The following is a 17,137-nucleotide window of genomic DNA, read 5'->3' on the forward strand; positions in this document are numbered from 1 at the left end:
GAGTACTATCCAGGCTAACTTTCATTTGCTCCAGAGACCTCAATCACAGGTTCCAAATTTCACCCTAAAAAGAAAGCTTAAGGAATCTGTATTTAAAGAACATCTGTACCGATTATTTCTGTAAGCATCATGTACTAATAAGAGGAACAAAAAACTTAACACTGCATTTGTTAACCACATCCAGAAAGCATGTATACTTATGTGGAAAGGAAGCATACTGTATAATTGTTCATGTAGTAGAAGTCTATTACAAGGGGAAAATGTATCAAAAAGTGCGTTTGCTTCTACTCTACAATGGCTTTGGTAATGGATGATATTCATACAAAATATTTTGCAGCTAGTGGTGAAGGGGTTATTCAAGAACAAGGGGGAAAATGTGAAAGGACAATAATCCCGAGCAAAAGAAAAACCCAGAGAAATACCTTTCAAATTCAATGATTCACATCTATCAGGTTGACGGCTTTGATGAGTAACAATATGTTGAACACTACCAGTGTTCCAGATTATAAAGACTGCATTACTATGGCCTGTTTCCCACTTCACTGCGAACGTACTGCCCGAAACTTCTAAAGCAATACTAATAACAATTCTCAATTATTTGTTCCGATTATAAGTGGATGTAAACAAAAAGGAACACTTCTTAAAGCATTTGTTCCCAAATTATATTGGAGAGGGCAGTAAAAGCGGGTAAGGAGAGTAACTGTACTTGGTAGATAATAAAGCTTAGGGGTACAAGGTTAACAATATGGGCTTAAGTGTAGGGTTGGTGATAGGGGGTTAGGATTATGGGGTAGAGGGTCAAAGTTTTGGGAATAAGGAATAGGAGTTAAATTGTGAGTTACGCATTAGGGGAAGGTTTGGTGTATAAGGGCAGATAGTTAGGGTATAGTGGTAAAGGGTGTTGGGTGAAGGGTTACTTGAGAAGGAGCTAAAGGTTTAGAGTAAAGTATTATGAATACAAGGTTTGGCATATTCATTCAGGGGTTAGAGGCATTAGGGTGGGTTAAGAGTATCAGACAAAGGGGCCCAATGTATGTTAAGGGTACAGAATGATGGGCTTGAGCATAAGGATAAATGTTTAGGGGTAGATGTTTAAAAGGTGAACCACTAATTACATTTGTTTGGTGTGTTATTCGAAACCTTTTAAGATGAATTACCTATTTTTAGTCAAACTGAGGGGAAAAAACAAAACCTTATCTTTCAGAATAAAAGTGCACTTCATTTCAATGGAATACACTTCAATTGTGGAGAATGTAATTGTTAATAAAGGAACTGTTACTATAAATCATATTTGCAGGGTACAGCCAGTAGCCAAGAGGCCTGTGCACACTTGCATCACACTTCCACCACTGTCCAATGAGATTCTGTCAACAATATAGGGGCACTTTGGTGCCATATTTCTCCTGGGCACTGTAAAGAAATGGCTCCCTGTTGCAGTTACCCCCCACTTTTTGCCTGATGCTGACTTGACTGAGAAGTGTGCTGGGACCCTGCTAACCAGGCCCCAGCACCAGTGTTCTTTCACCTAAAATGTACCATTGTTTCCACAATTGGCACACCCTGGCATCCAGGTAAGTCCCCTGTAACTGGTACCAAGGTCCCTGATGCCAGGGAAGGTCTCTAAGGGCTGCAGCATGTCTTATGCCACCCTAGGGACCCCTCACTCAGCACAGACACACTGCTTGCCAGCTTGTGTGTGCTGGTGGGGAGAAAATGACTAAGTCGACATGGCACTCCCCTCAGGGTGCCATGCCAACCTCACACTGCCTATGGCATAGGTAAGTCACCCCTCTAACAGGCCTTACAGCCCTAAGGCAGGGTGCACTATACCACAGGTGAGGGCATAGGTGCATGAGCACTATGCCCCTACAGTGTCTAAGCAAAACCTTAGACATTGTAAGTGCAGGGTAGCCATAAGAGTATATGGTCTGGGAAACTAGATTCCTGCAACCTAAGAAGAAGAGGACTGCTGAGCTGAAAAACCCTGCAGAGAAGACGGAGACACCAATTGCTTTGGCCCCAGCTCTACTGGCCTGTCTCCCCACTTCTGAAGAAACTGCTCCAGCGACGCTTTCCCCAGGACCAGCGACTTCTGAATCCTCAGAAGACTGCCCTGCTCTAGAAGGACAAAGAAACTCCAGAGGACAGCGGCTCTGTAAGGAAATGCCTCCTTGGCATGGTTGCCCCCTGACTTTTTGCCTTTGCTGATGCTATGTTTACAATTGAAAGTGTGCTGAGGCCTGCTAACCAGGCCCCAGCACCAGTGTTCTTTCCCTAACCTGTACTTTTGTATCCACAATTGGCAGACCCTGGCATCCAGATAAGTCCCTTGTAACTGGTACTTCTAGTACCAAGGGCCCTGATGCCAAGGAAGGTCTCTAAGGGCTGCAGCATGTCTTATGCCACCCTGGAGACCTCTCACTCAGCACAGACACACTGCTTGCCAGCTTGTGTGTGCTAGTGAGGACAAAACGAGTAAGTCGACATGGCACTCCCCTCAGGGTGCCATGCCAGCCTCTCACTGCCTAAGCAGTATAGGTAAGACACCCCTCTAGCAGGCCTTACAGCCCTAAGGCAGGGTGCACTATACCATAGGTGAGGGTACCAGTGCATGAGCATGGTACCCCTACAGTGTCTAAATAAAACCTTAGACATTGTAAGTGCAGGGTAGCCATAAGAGTATATGGTCTGGGAGTCTGTCAAACACGAACTCCACAGCACCATAATGGCTACACTGAAAACTGGGAAGTTTGGTATCAAACTTCTCAGCACAATAAATGCACACTGATGCCAGTGTACATTTTATTGTAAAATACACCACAGAGGGCACCTTAGAGGTGCCCCCTGAAACTTAACCGACTATCTGTGTAGGCTGACTAGTTTTAGCAGCCTGCCCCAAACCGAGACATGTTGCTGGCCCCATGGGGAGAGTGCCTTTGTCACTCTGAGGCCAGTAACAAAGCCTGCACTGGGTGGAGATGCTAACACCTCTCCCAGGCAGGAATTGTCACACCTGGCGGTGAGCCTCAAAGGCTCACCTCCTTTGTGCCAACCCAGCAGGACACTCCAGCTAGTGGAGTTGCCCGCCCCCTCCGGCCAGGCCCCACTTTTGGCGGCAAGGCCGGAGAAAATAATGAGAATAACAAGGAGGAGTCACTGGCCAGTCAGGACAGCCCCTAAGGTGTCCTGAGCTGAAGTGACTAACTTTTAGAAATCCTCCATCTTGCAGATGGAGGATTCCCCCAATAGGGTTAGGATTGTGACCCCCTCCCCTTGGGAGGAGGCACAAAGAGGGTGTACCCACCCTCAGGGCTAGTAGCCATTGGCTACTAACCCCCCAGACCTAAACACGCCCTTAAATTTAGTATTTAAGGGCTACCCTGAACCCTAGAAAATTAGATTCCTGCAACAAGAAGAAGGACTGCCCAGCTGAAAACCCCTGCAGCGGAAGACCAGAAGACGACAACTGCCTTGGCTCCAGAAACTCACCGGCCTGTCTCCTGCCTTCCAAAGACCCTGCTCCAGCGACGCCTTCCGAAGGGACCAGCGACCTCGACATCCTCTGAGGACTGCCCCTGCTTCGAAAAGACAAGAAACTCCCGAGGACAGCGGACCTGCTCCAAGAAAAGCTGCAACTTTGTTTCCAGCAGCTTTAAAGAACCCTGCAAGCTCCCCGCAAGAAGCGTGAGACTTGCAACCCTGCACCCGGCGACCCCGACTCGACTGGTGGCGAGCCAACACCTCAGGAGGGACCCCAGGACTACTCTGATACTGTGAGTACCAAAACCTGTCCCCCCTGAGCCCCCACAGCGCCGCCTGCAGAGGGAATCCCGAGGCTTCCCCTGACCGCGACTCTTGGAATCCCAAGTCCCGACGCCTGGGAGAGACCCTGCACCCGCAGCCCCCAGGACCTGAAGGACCGGACTTTCACTGGAGAAGTGACCCCCAGGAGTCCCTCTCCCTTGCCCAAGTGGAGGTTTCCCCGAGGAATCCCCCCCTTGCCTGCCTGCAGCGCTGAAGAGATCCCGAGATCTCTCATAGACTAACATTGAAAACCCGACGCTTGTTTCTACACTGCACCCGGCCGCCCCCGCGCCGCTGAGGGTGAAATTTCTGTGTGGACTTGTGTCCCCCCCGGTGCCCTACAAAACCCCCCTGGTCTGCCCTCCGAAGACGCGGGTACTTACCTGCAAGCAGACCGGAACCGGGGCACCCCCTTCTCTCCATTCTAGCCTATGTGTTTTGGGCACCACTTTGAACTCTGCACCTGACCGGCCCTGAGCTGCTGGTGTGGTGACTTTGGGGTTGCTCTGAACCCCCAACGGTGGGCTACCTTGGACCAAGAACTGAACCCTGTAAGTGGCTTACTTACCTGGTAAAACTAACAAATACTTACCTCCCCTAGGAACTGTGAAAATTGCACTAAGTGTCCACTTTTAAAACAGCTATTTGTGAATAACTTGAAAAGTATACATGCAATTTTTATGATTTGAAGTTCCTAAAGTACTTACCTGCAATACCTTTCGAATAAGATATTACATGTAGAATTTGAACCTGTGGTTCTTAAAATAAACTAAGAAAAGATATTTTTCTATACAAAACCTATTGGCTGGATTTGTCTCTGAGTGTGTGTACCTCATTTATTGTCTATGTGTATGTACAACAAATGCTTAACACTACTCCTTGGATAAGCCTACTGCTCGACCACACTACCACAAAACAGAGCATTAGTATTATCTATTTTTACCACTATTTTACCTCTAAGGGGAACCCTTGGACTCTGTGCATGCTATTCCTTACTTTGAAATAGCACATACAGAGCCAACTTCCTACATTGGTGGATCAGCGGTGGGGTACAAGACTTTGCATTTGCTGGACTACTCAGCCAATACCTGATCACACGACAAATTCCAAAATTGTCATTAGAAATTGATTTTTGCAATTTGAAAAGTTTTCTAAATTCTTAAAAGACCTGCTAGGGCCTTGTGTTAGATCCTGTTTAGCATTTCTTTTAGAGTTTAAAAGTTTGGTAAAAGTGAATTAGATTCTAGAACCAGTTTTAGTTTCTTAAAAAGTATTCCAACTTTTAGAAGCATAATGTCTAGCACAGATGTGAATGTGGTGGAACTCGACACCACACCTTACCTCCATCTACAGATGAGAGAGCTAAAGTCACTCTGTAAACTAAAGAAAATAGCAATGGGCCCCAAACCTACCAAAGTACAGCTCCAGGAGCTTTTGGCAGAGTTTGAAAAGGCCAACCCCTCTGAGGATGGCAACTCAGAGGATGAAGATAGTGACTTGGAGGGAAATTCCCCCCCTCCAGTCCTACTTAGGGAGAGCAGGGCTTCTCAAGCCCTGACTCCACAAATAATAGTCAGAGATGCTGGTTCCCTCACAGGAGGGACCAACAACTCTGAAATCACTGAGGATAACTCCAGTGAAGAGGACATCCAGTTAGCCAGGATGGCCAAAAGATTGGCTTTGGAAAGACAGATCCTAGCCATAGAGAGGGAAAGACAAGAGATGGGCCTAGGACCCATCAATGGTGGCAGCAACATAAATAGGGTCAGAGATTCTCCTGACATGTTGAAAATCCCCAAAGGGATTGTAACTAAATATGAAGATGGTGATGACATCACCAAATGGTTCACAGCTTTTGAGAGGGCTTGTGTAACCAGAAAAGTGAACAGATCTCACTGGGGTGCTCTCCTTTGGGAAATGTTCACAGGAAAGTGTAGGGATAGACTCCTCACACTCTCTGGACAAGATGCAGAATCTTATGACCTCATGAAGGGTACCCTGATTGAGGGCTTTGGATTCTCCACTGAGGAGTACAGGATTAGGTTCAGGGGGGCTCAAAAATCCTCGAGCCAGACCTGGGTTGACTTTGTTGACTACTCAGTGAAAACACTAGATGGTTGGATTCAAGGCAGTGGTGTAAGTAATTATGATGGGCTGTACAATTTATTTGTGAAAGAACACCTGTTAAGTAATTGTTTCAATGATAAACTGCATCAGCATCTGGTAGACCTAGGACCAATTTCTCCCCAAGAATTGGGAAAGAAGGCGGACCATTGGGTCAAGACAAGGGTGTCCAAGACTTCAACAGGGGGTGACCAAAAGAAAGGGGTCACAAAGACTCCCCAGCAGAAGGGTGATGAGACAACCAAAACTAAAAATAGTAAAGAGTCTTCTACAGGCCCCCAAAAACCTGCACAGGAGGGTGGGCCCAGAGCCTCTTCACAAAACAATGGGTACAAGGGTAAAAACTTTGATCCCAAAAAGGCCTGGTGTCATAGCTGTAAACAGCATGGACACCAAACTGGAGACAAGGCCTGTCCCAAGAAAGGTTCCACTCCAAACTCCCATCCAGGTAACACTGGTATGGCTAGTCTCCAAGTGGGATCAACAGTGTGCCCAGAGCAAATCAGGGTCCACACTGAAGCTACTCTAGTTTCTGAGGGTGGGGTGGATTTAGCCACACTAGCTGTCTGGCCGCCTAACATGCAAAAATACAGACAGCAACTCTTAATTAATGGGACTAGAATAGAGGGCCTGAGGGATACAGGTGCCAGTGTCACCATGGTGACAGAGAAACTGGTTTCCCCTGGCCAATACCTGACTGGAAAAACTTACACAGTCACCAACGCTGACAATCAGAGAAAAGTACATCCCATGGCAATGGTTACTTTAGAATGGGGAGGGGTCAATGGCCTGAAGCAGGTGGTGGTCTCCTCAAATATCCCAGTGGACTGTCTGCTTGGAAATGACCTGGAGTCCTCAGCATGGGCTGAGGTAGAGCTAAAAACCCATGCAGCAATGCTGGGTATCCCTGAACTGGTGTGTGTGAAAACAAGAGCACAGTGCAAGGCACAGGGTGAAAAAGTAGAGCTGGAGTCTGGAAAAATGGCCCAGCCTACCAAGAGAACAGGAAAGTCAGTTGGGAAACCAACTGCAACACAGCAAAAGAAAGGGAACCTCTCTTCTCAGGAAGAAGTTCTGCCCTCTGAGGGAACTGAGCCTTTGGAGCTTGAACCTTATCAGGTTGAGCTCTTAGGCCCAGGGGGACCCTCAAGGGAGGAGCTGTGTAAGGGACAAGAAACCTGTCCCTCTCTTGAAGGCCTTAGGCAGCAAGCTGCTGAAGAGTCCAAAGGCAAGAAAAATGGAACACATAGGGTCTATTGGGAAGATGGGCTCCTGTACACTGAGGCCAGAGACCCCAAACCTGGTGCCACTAGGAGAGTGGTAGTGCCTCAGCTGTTCAGAGAGTTCATCCTAACATTGGCCCATGACATTCCCCTTGCTGGACATTTGGGACAAACCAAGACGTGGGAGAGGTTAGTCAACCACTTCTACTGGCCCAATATGTCCAACATGGTTAAGGAGTTTTGCCTCTCCTGCCCCACCTGTCAAGCCAGTGGTAAGACAGGTGGGCACCCAAAGGCCCCCCTCATTCCACTTCCAGTGGTGGGGGTGCCCTTTGAAAGAGTGGGTGTGGACATAGTTGGTCCACTGGAACCTCCCACAGCCTCAGGAAATATGTATATCCTGGTAGTAGTGGATCATGCTACCAGGTATCCTGAAGCTATTCCCCTTAGGTCGACTACTGCCCCTGCAGTAGCCAAGGCCCTCATTGGTATCTTTACCAGAGTGGGTTTCCCTAAGGAGGTGGTGTCTGACAGAGGTACCAACTTCATGTCAGCATACCTAAAGCACATGTGGAATGAGTGTGGAGTGACTTATAAATTCACTACACCTTACCATCCCCAAACTAATGGCTTAGTTGAGAGATTCAACAAGACATTAAAGGGCATGATCATGGGGCTCCCAGAAAAACTCAAAAGGAGATGGGATGTCCTCCTGCCATGTCTGCTTTTCGCTTACAGGGAGGTACCACAGAAGGGAGTAGGGTTCTCACCCTTTGAACTTCTGTTTGGTCATCCTGTAAGGGGACCACTTGCCCTTGTTAAAGAAGGCTGGGAGAGACCTCTCCATGAGCCTAAACAGGACATAGTGGACTATGTACTTGGCCTTCGCTCTAGAATGGCAGAGTACATGGAAAAGGCAACCAAAAACCTTGAGGCCAGCCAACAGCTCCAGAAGTTTTGGTATGACCAAAAGGCTGCACTGGTTGAGTTCCAACCAGGGCAGAAAGTCTGGGTTCTGGAGCCTGTGGCTCCCAGGGCACTCCAGGACAAATGGAGTGGCCCTTACCCAGTACTAGAGAGGAAGAGTCAGGTCACCTACTTGGTGGACCTGGGCACAAGCAGGAGCCCCAAAAGGGTGATCCATGTAAACCGCCTTAAGCTCTTCCACGACAGGGCTGATGTCAATCTGTTGATGGTAACAGATGAGGATCAGGAGGCAGAGAGTGAACCTCTCCCTGATCTTCTGTCATCAGACCCAAAAGATGGTACAGTAGATGGAGTGATCTACTCAGACACCCTCTCTGGCCAACAGCAAGCTGATTGTAGGAGAGTCCTACAACAGTTTCCTGAACTCTTCTCCTTAACCCCTGGTCAGACACACCTGTGTACCCATGATGTGGACACAGGAGACAGCATGCCTGTCAAGAACAAAATCTTTAGACAGTCTGACCATGTTAAGGAAAGCATCAAGGTGGAAGTCCACAAGATGCTGGAATTGGGAGTCATTGAGCGCTCTGACAGCCCCTGGGCTAGCCCAGTGGTCTTGGTCCCCAAACCTCACACCACAGATGGAAAGAAAGAGATGAGGTTTTGTGTGGACTACAGAGGGCTCAATTCTGTCACCAAGACAGATGCTCATCCAATTCCAAGAGCTGATGAGCTCATTGATAAATTGGGTGCTGCCAAATTTCTAAGTACCTTTGACTTGACAGCAGGGTACTGGCAAATAAAAATGGCACCTGGAGCAAAAGAAAAGACAGCATTCTCCACACCTGATGGGCATTATCAGTTTACTGTTATGCCCTTTGGTTTAAAGAATGCCCCTGCCACCTTCCAAAGGTTGGTGAATCAAGTCCTTGCTGGCTTGGAGTCCTTTAGCACAGCTTATCTTGATGATATTGCTGTCTTTAGCTCCACCTGGCAGGATCACCTGGTCCACCTGAGGAAGGTTTTGAAGGCTCTGCAATCTGCAGGCCTCTCTATCAAGGCATCCAAATGCCAGATAGGGCAGGGAACTGTGGTTTACTTGGGACACCTTGTAGGTGGAGGCCAAGTTCAGCCACTCCAACCCAAGATCCAGACTATTCTGGACTGGGTAGCTCCAAAAACCCAGACTCAAGTCAGGGCATTCCTTGGCTTGACTGGGTACTACAGGAGGTTTGTGAAGGGGTATGGATCCATTGTGACAGCCCTCACTGAGCTCACCTCCAAGAAAATGCCCAAGAAAGTGAACTGGACTGTGGACTGCCAACAGGCCTTTGACACCCTGAAACAGGCAATGTGCTCAGCACCAGTTCTCAAAGCTCCAGATTATTCTAAGCAGTTCATTGTGCAGACTGATGCCTCTGAACATGGGATAGGGGCAGTTTTGTCCCAAACAAATGATGATGGCCTTGACCAGCCTGTTGCTTTCATTAGCAGGAGGTTACTCCCCAGGGAGCAGCGTTGGAGTGCCATTGAGAGGGAGGCCTTTGCTGTGGTCTGGTCCCTGAAGAAGCTGAGACCATACCTCTTTGGGACTCACTTCCTAGTTCAAACTGACCACAGACCTCTCAAATGGCTGATGCAAATGAAAGGTGAAAATCCTAAACTGTTGAGGTGGTCCATCTCCCTACAGGGAATGGACTTTATAGTGGAACACAGACCTGGGACTGCCCATGCCAATGCAGATGGCCTTTCCAGGTTCTTCCACTTAGAAAATGAAGACTCTCTTGGGAAAGGTTAGTCTCATCCTCTTTCGTTTGGGGGGGGGTTGTGTAAGGAAATGCCTCCTTGGCATGGTTGCCCCCTGACTTTTTGCCTTTGCTGATGCTATGTTTACAATTGAAAGTGTGCTGAGGCCTGCTAACCAGGCCCCAGCACCAGTGTTCTTTCCCTAACCTGTACTTTTGTATCCACAATTGGCAGACCCTGGCATCCAGATAAGTCCCTTGTAACTGGTACTTCTAGTACCAAGGGCCCTGATGCCAAGGAAGGTCTCTAAGGGCTGCAGCATGTCTTATGCCACCCTGGAGACCTCTCACTCAGCACAGACACACTGCTTGCCAGCTTGTGTGTGCTAGTGAGGACAAAACGAGTAAGTCGACATGGCACTCCCCTCAGGGTGCCATGCCAGCCTCTCACTGCCTAAGCAGTATAGGTAAGACACCCCTCTAGCAGGCCTTACAGCCCTAAGGCAGGGTGCACTATACCATAGGTGAGGGTACCAGTGCATGAGCATGGTACCCCTACAGTGTCTAAATAAAACCTTAGACATTGTAAGTGCAGGGTAGCCATAAGAGTATATGGTCTGGGAGTCTGTCAAACACGAACTCCACAGCACCATAATGGCTACACTGAAAACTGGGAAGTTTGGTATCAAACTTCTCAGCACAATAAATGCACACTGATGCCAGTGTACATTTTATTGTAAAATACACCACAGAGGGCACCTTAGAGGTGCCCCCTGAAACTTAACCGACTATCTGTGTAGGCTGACTAGTTTTAGCAGCCTGCCCCAAACCGAGACATGTTGCTGGCCCCATGGGGAGAGTGCCTTTGTCACTCTGAGGCCAGTAACAAAGCCTGCACTGGGTGGAGATGCTAACACCTCTCCCAGGCAGGAATTGTCACACCTGGCGGTGAGCCTCAAAGGCTCACCTCCTTTGTGCCAACCCAGCAGGACACTCCAGCTAGTGGAGTTGCCCGCCCCCTCCGGCCAGGCCCCACTTTTGGCGGCAAGGCCGGAGAAAATAATGAGAATAACAAGGAGGAGTCACTGGCCAGTCAGGACAGCCCCTAAGGTGTCCTGAGCTGAGGTGACTCTAACTTTTAGAAATCCTCCATCTTGCAGATGGAGGATTCCCCCAATAGGGTTAGGATTGTGACCCCCTCCCCTTGGGAGGAGGCACAAAGAGGGTGTACCCACCCTCAGGGCTAGTAGCCATTGGCTACTAACCCCCCAGACCTAAACACGCCCTTAAATTTAGTATTTAAGGGCTACCCTGAACCCTAGAAAATTAGATTCCTGCAACAAGAAGAAGGACTGCCCAGCTGAAAACCCCTGCAGCGGAAGACCAGAAGACGACAACTGCCTTGGCTCCAGAAACTCACCGGCCTGTCTCCTGCCTTCCAAAGACCCTGCTCCAGCGACGCCTTCCGAAGGGACCAGCGACCTCGACATCCTCTGAGGACTGCCCCTGCTTCGAAAAGACAAGAAACTCCCGAGGACAGCGGACCTGCTCCAAGAAAAGCTGCAACTTTGTTTCCAGCAGCTTTAAAGAACCCTGCAAGCTCCCCGCAAGAAGCGTGAGACTTGCAACCCTGCACCCGGCGACCCCGACTCGACTGGTGGCGAGCCAACACCTCAGGAGGGACCCCAGGACTACTCTGATACTGTGAGTACCAAAACCTGTCCCCCCTGAGCCCCCACAGCGCCGCCTGCAGAGGGAATCCCGAGGCTTCCCCTGACCGCGACTCTTGGAATCCCAAGTCCCGACGCCTGGGAGAGACCCTGCACCCGCAGCCCCCAGGACCTGAAGGACCGGACTTTCACTGGAGAAGTGACCCCCAGGAGTCCCTCTCCCTTGCCCAAGTGGAGGTTTCCCCGAGGAATCCCCCCCTTGCCTGCCTGCAGCGCTGAAGAGATCCCGAGATCTCTCATAGACTAACATTGAAAACCCGACGCTTGTTTCTACACTGCACCCGGCCGCCCCCGCGCCGCTGAGGGTGAAATTTCTGTGTGGACTTGTGTCCCCCCCGGTGCCCTACAAAACCCCCCTGGTCTGCCCTCCGAAGACGCGGGTACTTACCTGCAAGCAGACCGGAACCGGGGCACCCCCTTCTCTCCATTCTAGCCTATGTGTTTTGGGCACCACTTTGAACTCTGCACCTGACCGGCCCTGAGCTGCTGGTGTGGTGACTTTGGGGTTGCTCTGAACCCCCAACGGTGGGCTACCTTGGACCAAGAACTGAACCCTGTAAGTGGCTTACTTACCTGGTAAAACTAACAAATACTTACCTCCCCTAGGAACTGTGAAAATTGCACTAAGTGTCCACTTTTAAAACAGCTATTTGTGAATAACTTGAAAAGTATACATGCAATTTTTATGATTTGAAGTTCCTAAAGTACTTACCTGCAATACCTTTCGAATAAGATATTACATGTAGAATTTGAACCTGTGGTTCTTAAAATAAACTAAGAAAAGATATTTTTCTATACAAAACCTATTGGCTGGATTTGTCTCTGAGTGTGTGTACCTCATTTATTGTCTATGTGTATGTACAACAAATGCTTAACACTACTCCTTGGATAAGCCTACTGCTCGACCACACTACCACAAAATAGAGCATTAGTATTATCTATTTTTACCACTATTTTACCTCTAAGGGGAACCCTTGGACTCTGTGCATGCTATTCCTTACTTTGAAATAGCACATACAGAGCCAACTTCCTACAGGCTCTGTTCATCCAAGACCGCAACTTTGTTTCCAAAAGGAGCAACTTTAAAACGACTGCGTTTCCCGCCGGAAGCGTGAGACTTGCTACTCTGCACCCGGAGCCTCCGGCTCGACTTGTGGAGAAACAACACTTCTGGGAGGACTCACCGGTGACTACGAGACCGTGAGTAGCCAGAGTTACCCCCCCTGAGCCCCCACAGCGACGCCTGCAGAGGGAATCCAGAGGCTCCCCCTGACCGCGACTGCCTGACTCCCAGATCCCGACGCCTGGAAAAGACTCTGCACCCGCAGCCCCCAGGACCTGAAAGATCGGAACTCCAGTGCAGGAGTGACCCCCAGGAGGCGGCTACCCGAGGAGGCCCCACCCCCCCCCTTGACTGCATCGCTGAAGAGACCCCTTGGTCTCCCACTGATTTTCATTGGAAACCCGACGTGTGTTTGCACACTGCACCCGGCCACCCCCGTGCTGCTGAGGGTGTACTTTCTGTGCTAACTTGTGTCCCCCCCGGTGCCCTACAAAACCCCCCTGGTCTGCTCTCCAAAGACGCAGGTACTTACCTGCTGGCAGACTGGAACCGGGGCACCCCCATCTCCATTGAAGCCTATGCGTTTTGGGCACCACTTTGAACTCTGCACCTGACCGGCCCTGAGCTGCTGGTGTGGTAACTTTGGGGTTGCTCTGAACCCCCAACGGTGGGCTACCTTGGACCCAAACTTGAACCCGTAGGTGGTTTACTTACCTGCAAAATCTAACAAATACTTACCTCCCCTAGGAACTGTGAAAATTGCACTAAGTGTCTAGTTTTAAAATAGCTATATGTGTTTTATTTAAAAAGTATATATGCTATTGTGATTATTCAAAGTTCCTAAAGTACTTACCTGCAATACCTTTCAATGGAGATATTACATGTAAAATTTGAACCTGTGGTTCTTAAAATAAATTAAGAAAAGATATTTTTCTATACAAAAACCTACTGGCCTGGAATTGTCTCTGAGTGTGTGTTCCTCATTTATTGCTTGTGTATGTACAACAAATGCTTAACACTGCTCCTTTGATAAGCCTACTGCTCGACCACACTACCACAAAATAGAGCATTAGTATTCTCTTTTTGCCACTATCTTACCTCTAAGGGGAACCCTTGGACTGTGCATACTATTCCTTACTTTGAAATAGTACAACTAGCCAACTTCCTACAGGCACAAACTATGGATTCGCAATAACAAGGGTGTACTCAGTACACTGTGTATGATACACATTTATGCCAACAAAATTGTCAAAAGGTTAAAGCCGACCAGCATCTGTTGTATATTACAATGTTTTGCTTCTGCAACCTGAGAGTATTATACAGACGTCAATCGCTTACATAGAGATAAATGAAGTGGCTGGTCAAGTATCATAAATGGTAGGGATTTCAACACGGGTCTCCTTTATCCAACAACTTAACCACTACACAGTATTGCCTCTCTAACAAAGTGTAATGGCATGCCATCCTACTTAAAACCTAGGGAATAAATGGTAATCTGATAGGAGCTTGTTCCTGAAACTCAACATGTAGGTTGAGCAGCAAAGGATGTAGAATACCTCACAAACAAGTAGCATCATGAAGAATAGAATTCAAATGTGCCTCTCTACACTGACAATGTGTTTGGTGGTCAGTCAAGTGAGCAAAACAGAAATACGATTTTGAAAGTAAGTTACTGTAGGAAGTTGGCTCTGTATGTGCTATTTCAAAGTAAGGAATAGCATGCACAGAGTCCAAGGGTTCCCCTTAGAGGTAAAATAGTGGTAAAAATAGATAATACTAATGCTCTATTTTGTGGTAGTGTGGTCGAGCAGTAGGCTTATCCAAGGAGTAGTGTTAAGCATTTGTTGTACATAGACAATAAATGAGGTACACACACTCAGACAAATCCAGCCAATAGGTTTTTGTATAGAAAAATATATTTTCTTAGTTTATTTTAAGAACCACAGGTTCAAATTCTACATGTAATATCTCATTCGAAAGGTATTGCAGGTAAGTACTTTAGGAACTTCAAATCATCAAAATTGCATGTATACTTTTCAAGTTATTCACAAATAGCTGTTTTAAAAGTGGACACTTAGTGCAATTTTCACAGTTCCTAGGGGAGGTAAGTTTTGGTTAGTTTTACCAGGTAAGTAAGACACTTACAGGGTTCAGTTCTTGGTCCAAGGTAGCCCACCGTTGGGGGTTCAGAGCAACCCCAAAGTTACCACACCAGCAGCTCAGGGCCGGTCAGGTGCAGAGTTCAAAGTGGTGCCCAAAACGCATAGGCTATAATGGAGAGAAGGGGGTGCCCCGGTTCCGGTCTGCTTGCAGGTAAGTACCCGCGTCTTCGGAGGGCAGACCAGGGGGGTTTTGTAGGGCACCGGGGGGGACACAAGCCCACACAGAAATTTCACCCTCAGCAGCGCGGGGCGGCCGGGTGCAGTGTAGAAACAAGCGTCGGGTTCGCAATGTTAGTCAATGAGAGATCAAGGGATCTTTTCAGCGCTGCAGGCAGGCAAGGGGGAGCTTCCTCGGGGAAACCTCCACTTGGGTAAGGGAGAGGGACTCCTGAGGGTCACTTCTCCAGTGAAAGTCCGGTCCTTCAGGTCCTGGGGGCTGCGGGTGCAGGGTCTTTTCCAGGCATCGGGACTTAGGTTTCAGAGAGTCGCGGTCAGGGGAAGCCTCGGGATTCCCTCTGCAGGCGGTGCTGTGGGGGCTCAGGGGGGACAGGTTTTGGTACTCACAGTCGTAGAGTAGTCCGGGGGTCCTCCCTGAGGTGTTGGTTCTCCACCAGCCGAGTCGGGGTCGCCGGGTGCAGTGTTGCAAGTCTCACGCTTCTTGCGGGGAGTTGCAGGGTTCTTTAAAGCTGCCTCTTGAAACAAAGTTGCAGTCTTTTTGGAGCAGGTCCGCTGTCCTCGGGAGTTTCTTGTCGTCGAAGCAGGGCAGTCCTCAGAGGATTCAGAGGTCGCTGGTCCCTTTGGAAGGCGTCGCTGGAGCAGAGTTCTTTGGAAGGCAGGAGACAGGCCGGTGAGTTTCTGGAGCCAAGGCAGTTGTCGTCTTCTGGTCTTCCTCTGCAGGGGTTTTCAGCTGGGCAGTCCTTCTTGTTGTTGCAGGAATCTAATTTTCTAGGGTTCAGGGTAGCCCTTAAATACTAAATTTAAGGGCGTGTTTAGGTCTGGGGGGTTAGTAGCCAATGGCTACTAGCCCTGAGGGTGGGTACACCCTCTTTGTGCCTCCTCCCAAGGGGAGGGGGTCACAATCCTAACCCTATTGGGGGAATCCTCCATCTGCAAGATGGAGGATTTCTAAAAGTTAGAGTCACTTCAGCTCAGGACACCTTAGGGGCTGTCCTGACTGGCCAGTGACTCCTCCTTGTTTTTCTCATTATTTTCTCCGGCCTTGCCGCCAAAAGTGGGGCCTGGCCGGAGGGGGCGGGCAACTCCACTAGCTGGAGTGTCCTGCTGGGTTGGCACAAAGGAGGTGAGCCTTTGAGGCTCACCGCCAGGTGTGACAATTCCTGCCTGGGAGAGGTGTTAGCATCTCCACCCAGTGCAGGCTTTGTTACTGGCCTCAGAGTGACAAAGGCACTCTCCCCATGGGGCCAGCAACATGTCTCGGTTTGTGGCAGGCTGCTAAAACTAGTCAGCCTACACAGATAGTCGGTTAAGTTTCAGGGGGCACCTCTAAGGTGCCCTCTGTGGTGTATTTTACAATAAAATGTACACTGGCATCAGTGTGCATTTATTGTGCTGAGAAGTTTGATACCAAACTTCCCAGTTTTCAGTGTAGCCATTATGGTGCTGTGGAGTTCGTGTTTGACAAACTCCCAGACCATATACTCTTATGGCTACCCTGCACTTACAATGTCTAAGGTTTTGTTTAGACACTGTAGGGGTACCATGCTCATGCACTGGTACCCTCACCTATGGTATAGTGCACCCTGCCTTAGGGCTGTAAGGCCTGCTAGAGGGGTGTCTTACCTATACTGCATAGGCAGTGAGAGGCTGGCATGGCACCCTGAGGGGAGTGCCATGTCGACTTACTCGTTTTGTCCTCACTAGCACACACAAGCTGGCAAGCAGTGTGTCTGTGCTGAGTGAGAGGTCTCCAGGGTGGCATAAGACATGCTGCAGCCCTTAGAGACCTTCCTTGGCATCAGGGCCCTTGGTACTAGAAGTACCAGTTACAAGGGACTTATCTGGATGCCAGGGTCTGCCAATTGTGGATACAAAAGTACAGGTTAGGGAAAGAACACTGGTGCTGGGGCCTGGTTAGCAGGCCTCAGCACACTTTCAATTGTAAACATAGCATCAGCAAAGGCGAAAAGTCAGGGGGCAACCATGCCAAGGAGGCATTTCCTTACAGTTACACTATATGGAAGTGCATGTATTTTTGTTTTAAGGCAAAGGGTAGAAGAAATGTCATTCTGATGGGCCTACTTTACTAACTTCAGTTCAGTGAAGAACGTTTCACATTTTGCCGTTTGCTTATTAAAGAACTGCATTTCTGTTTGTGGTATGGAAACAAGGGCACTGAAAA

The 17,137-nt window shown here is 48.7% G+C and overlaps 1 protein-coding gene across 1 annotated transcript in view; it reads right to left on the bottom strand.

Annotated features, from left to right (window-relative positions):
• Positions 1 to 17,137, bottom strand: part of LOC138268631 (nuclear receptor coactivator 5-like) — a 294,146-nt gene that overhangs the window by 152,895 nt on the left and 124,114 nt on the right. The window lies entirely within an intron of this gene.

This window comes from Pleurodeles waltl, chromosome 12 (genome assembly GCF_031143425.1).
Source record: "Pleurodeles waltl isolate 20211129_DDA chromosome 12, aPleWal1.hap1.20221129, whole genome shotgun sequence".
Taxonomy (NCBI): domain Eukaryota; kingdom Metazoa; phylum Chordata; class Amphibia; order Caudata; family Salamandridae; genus Pleurodeles; species Pleurodeles waltl.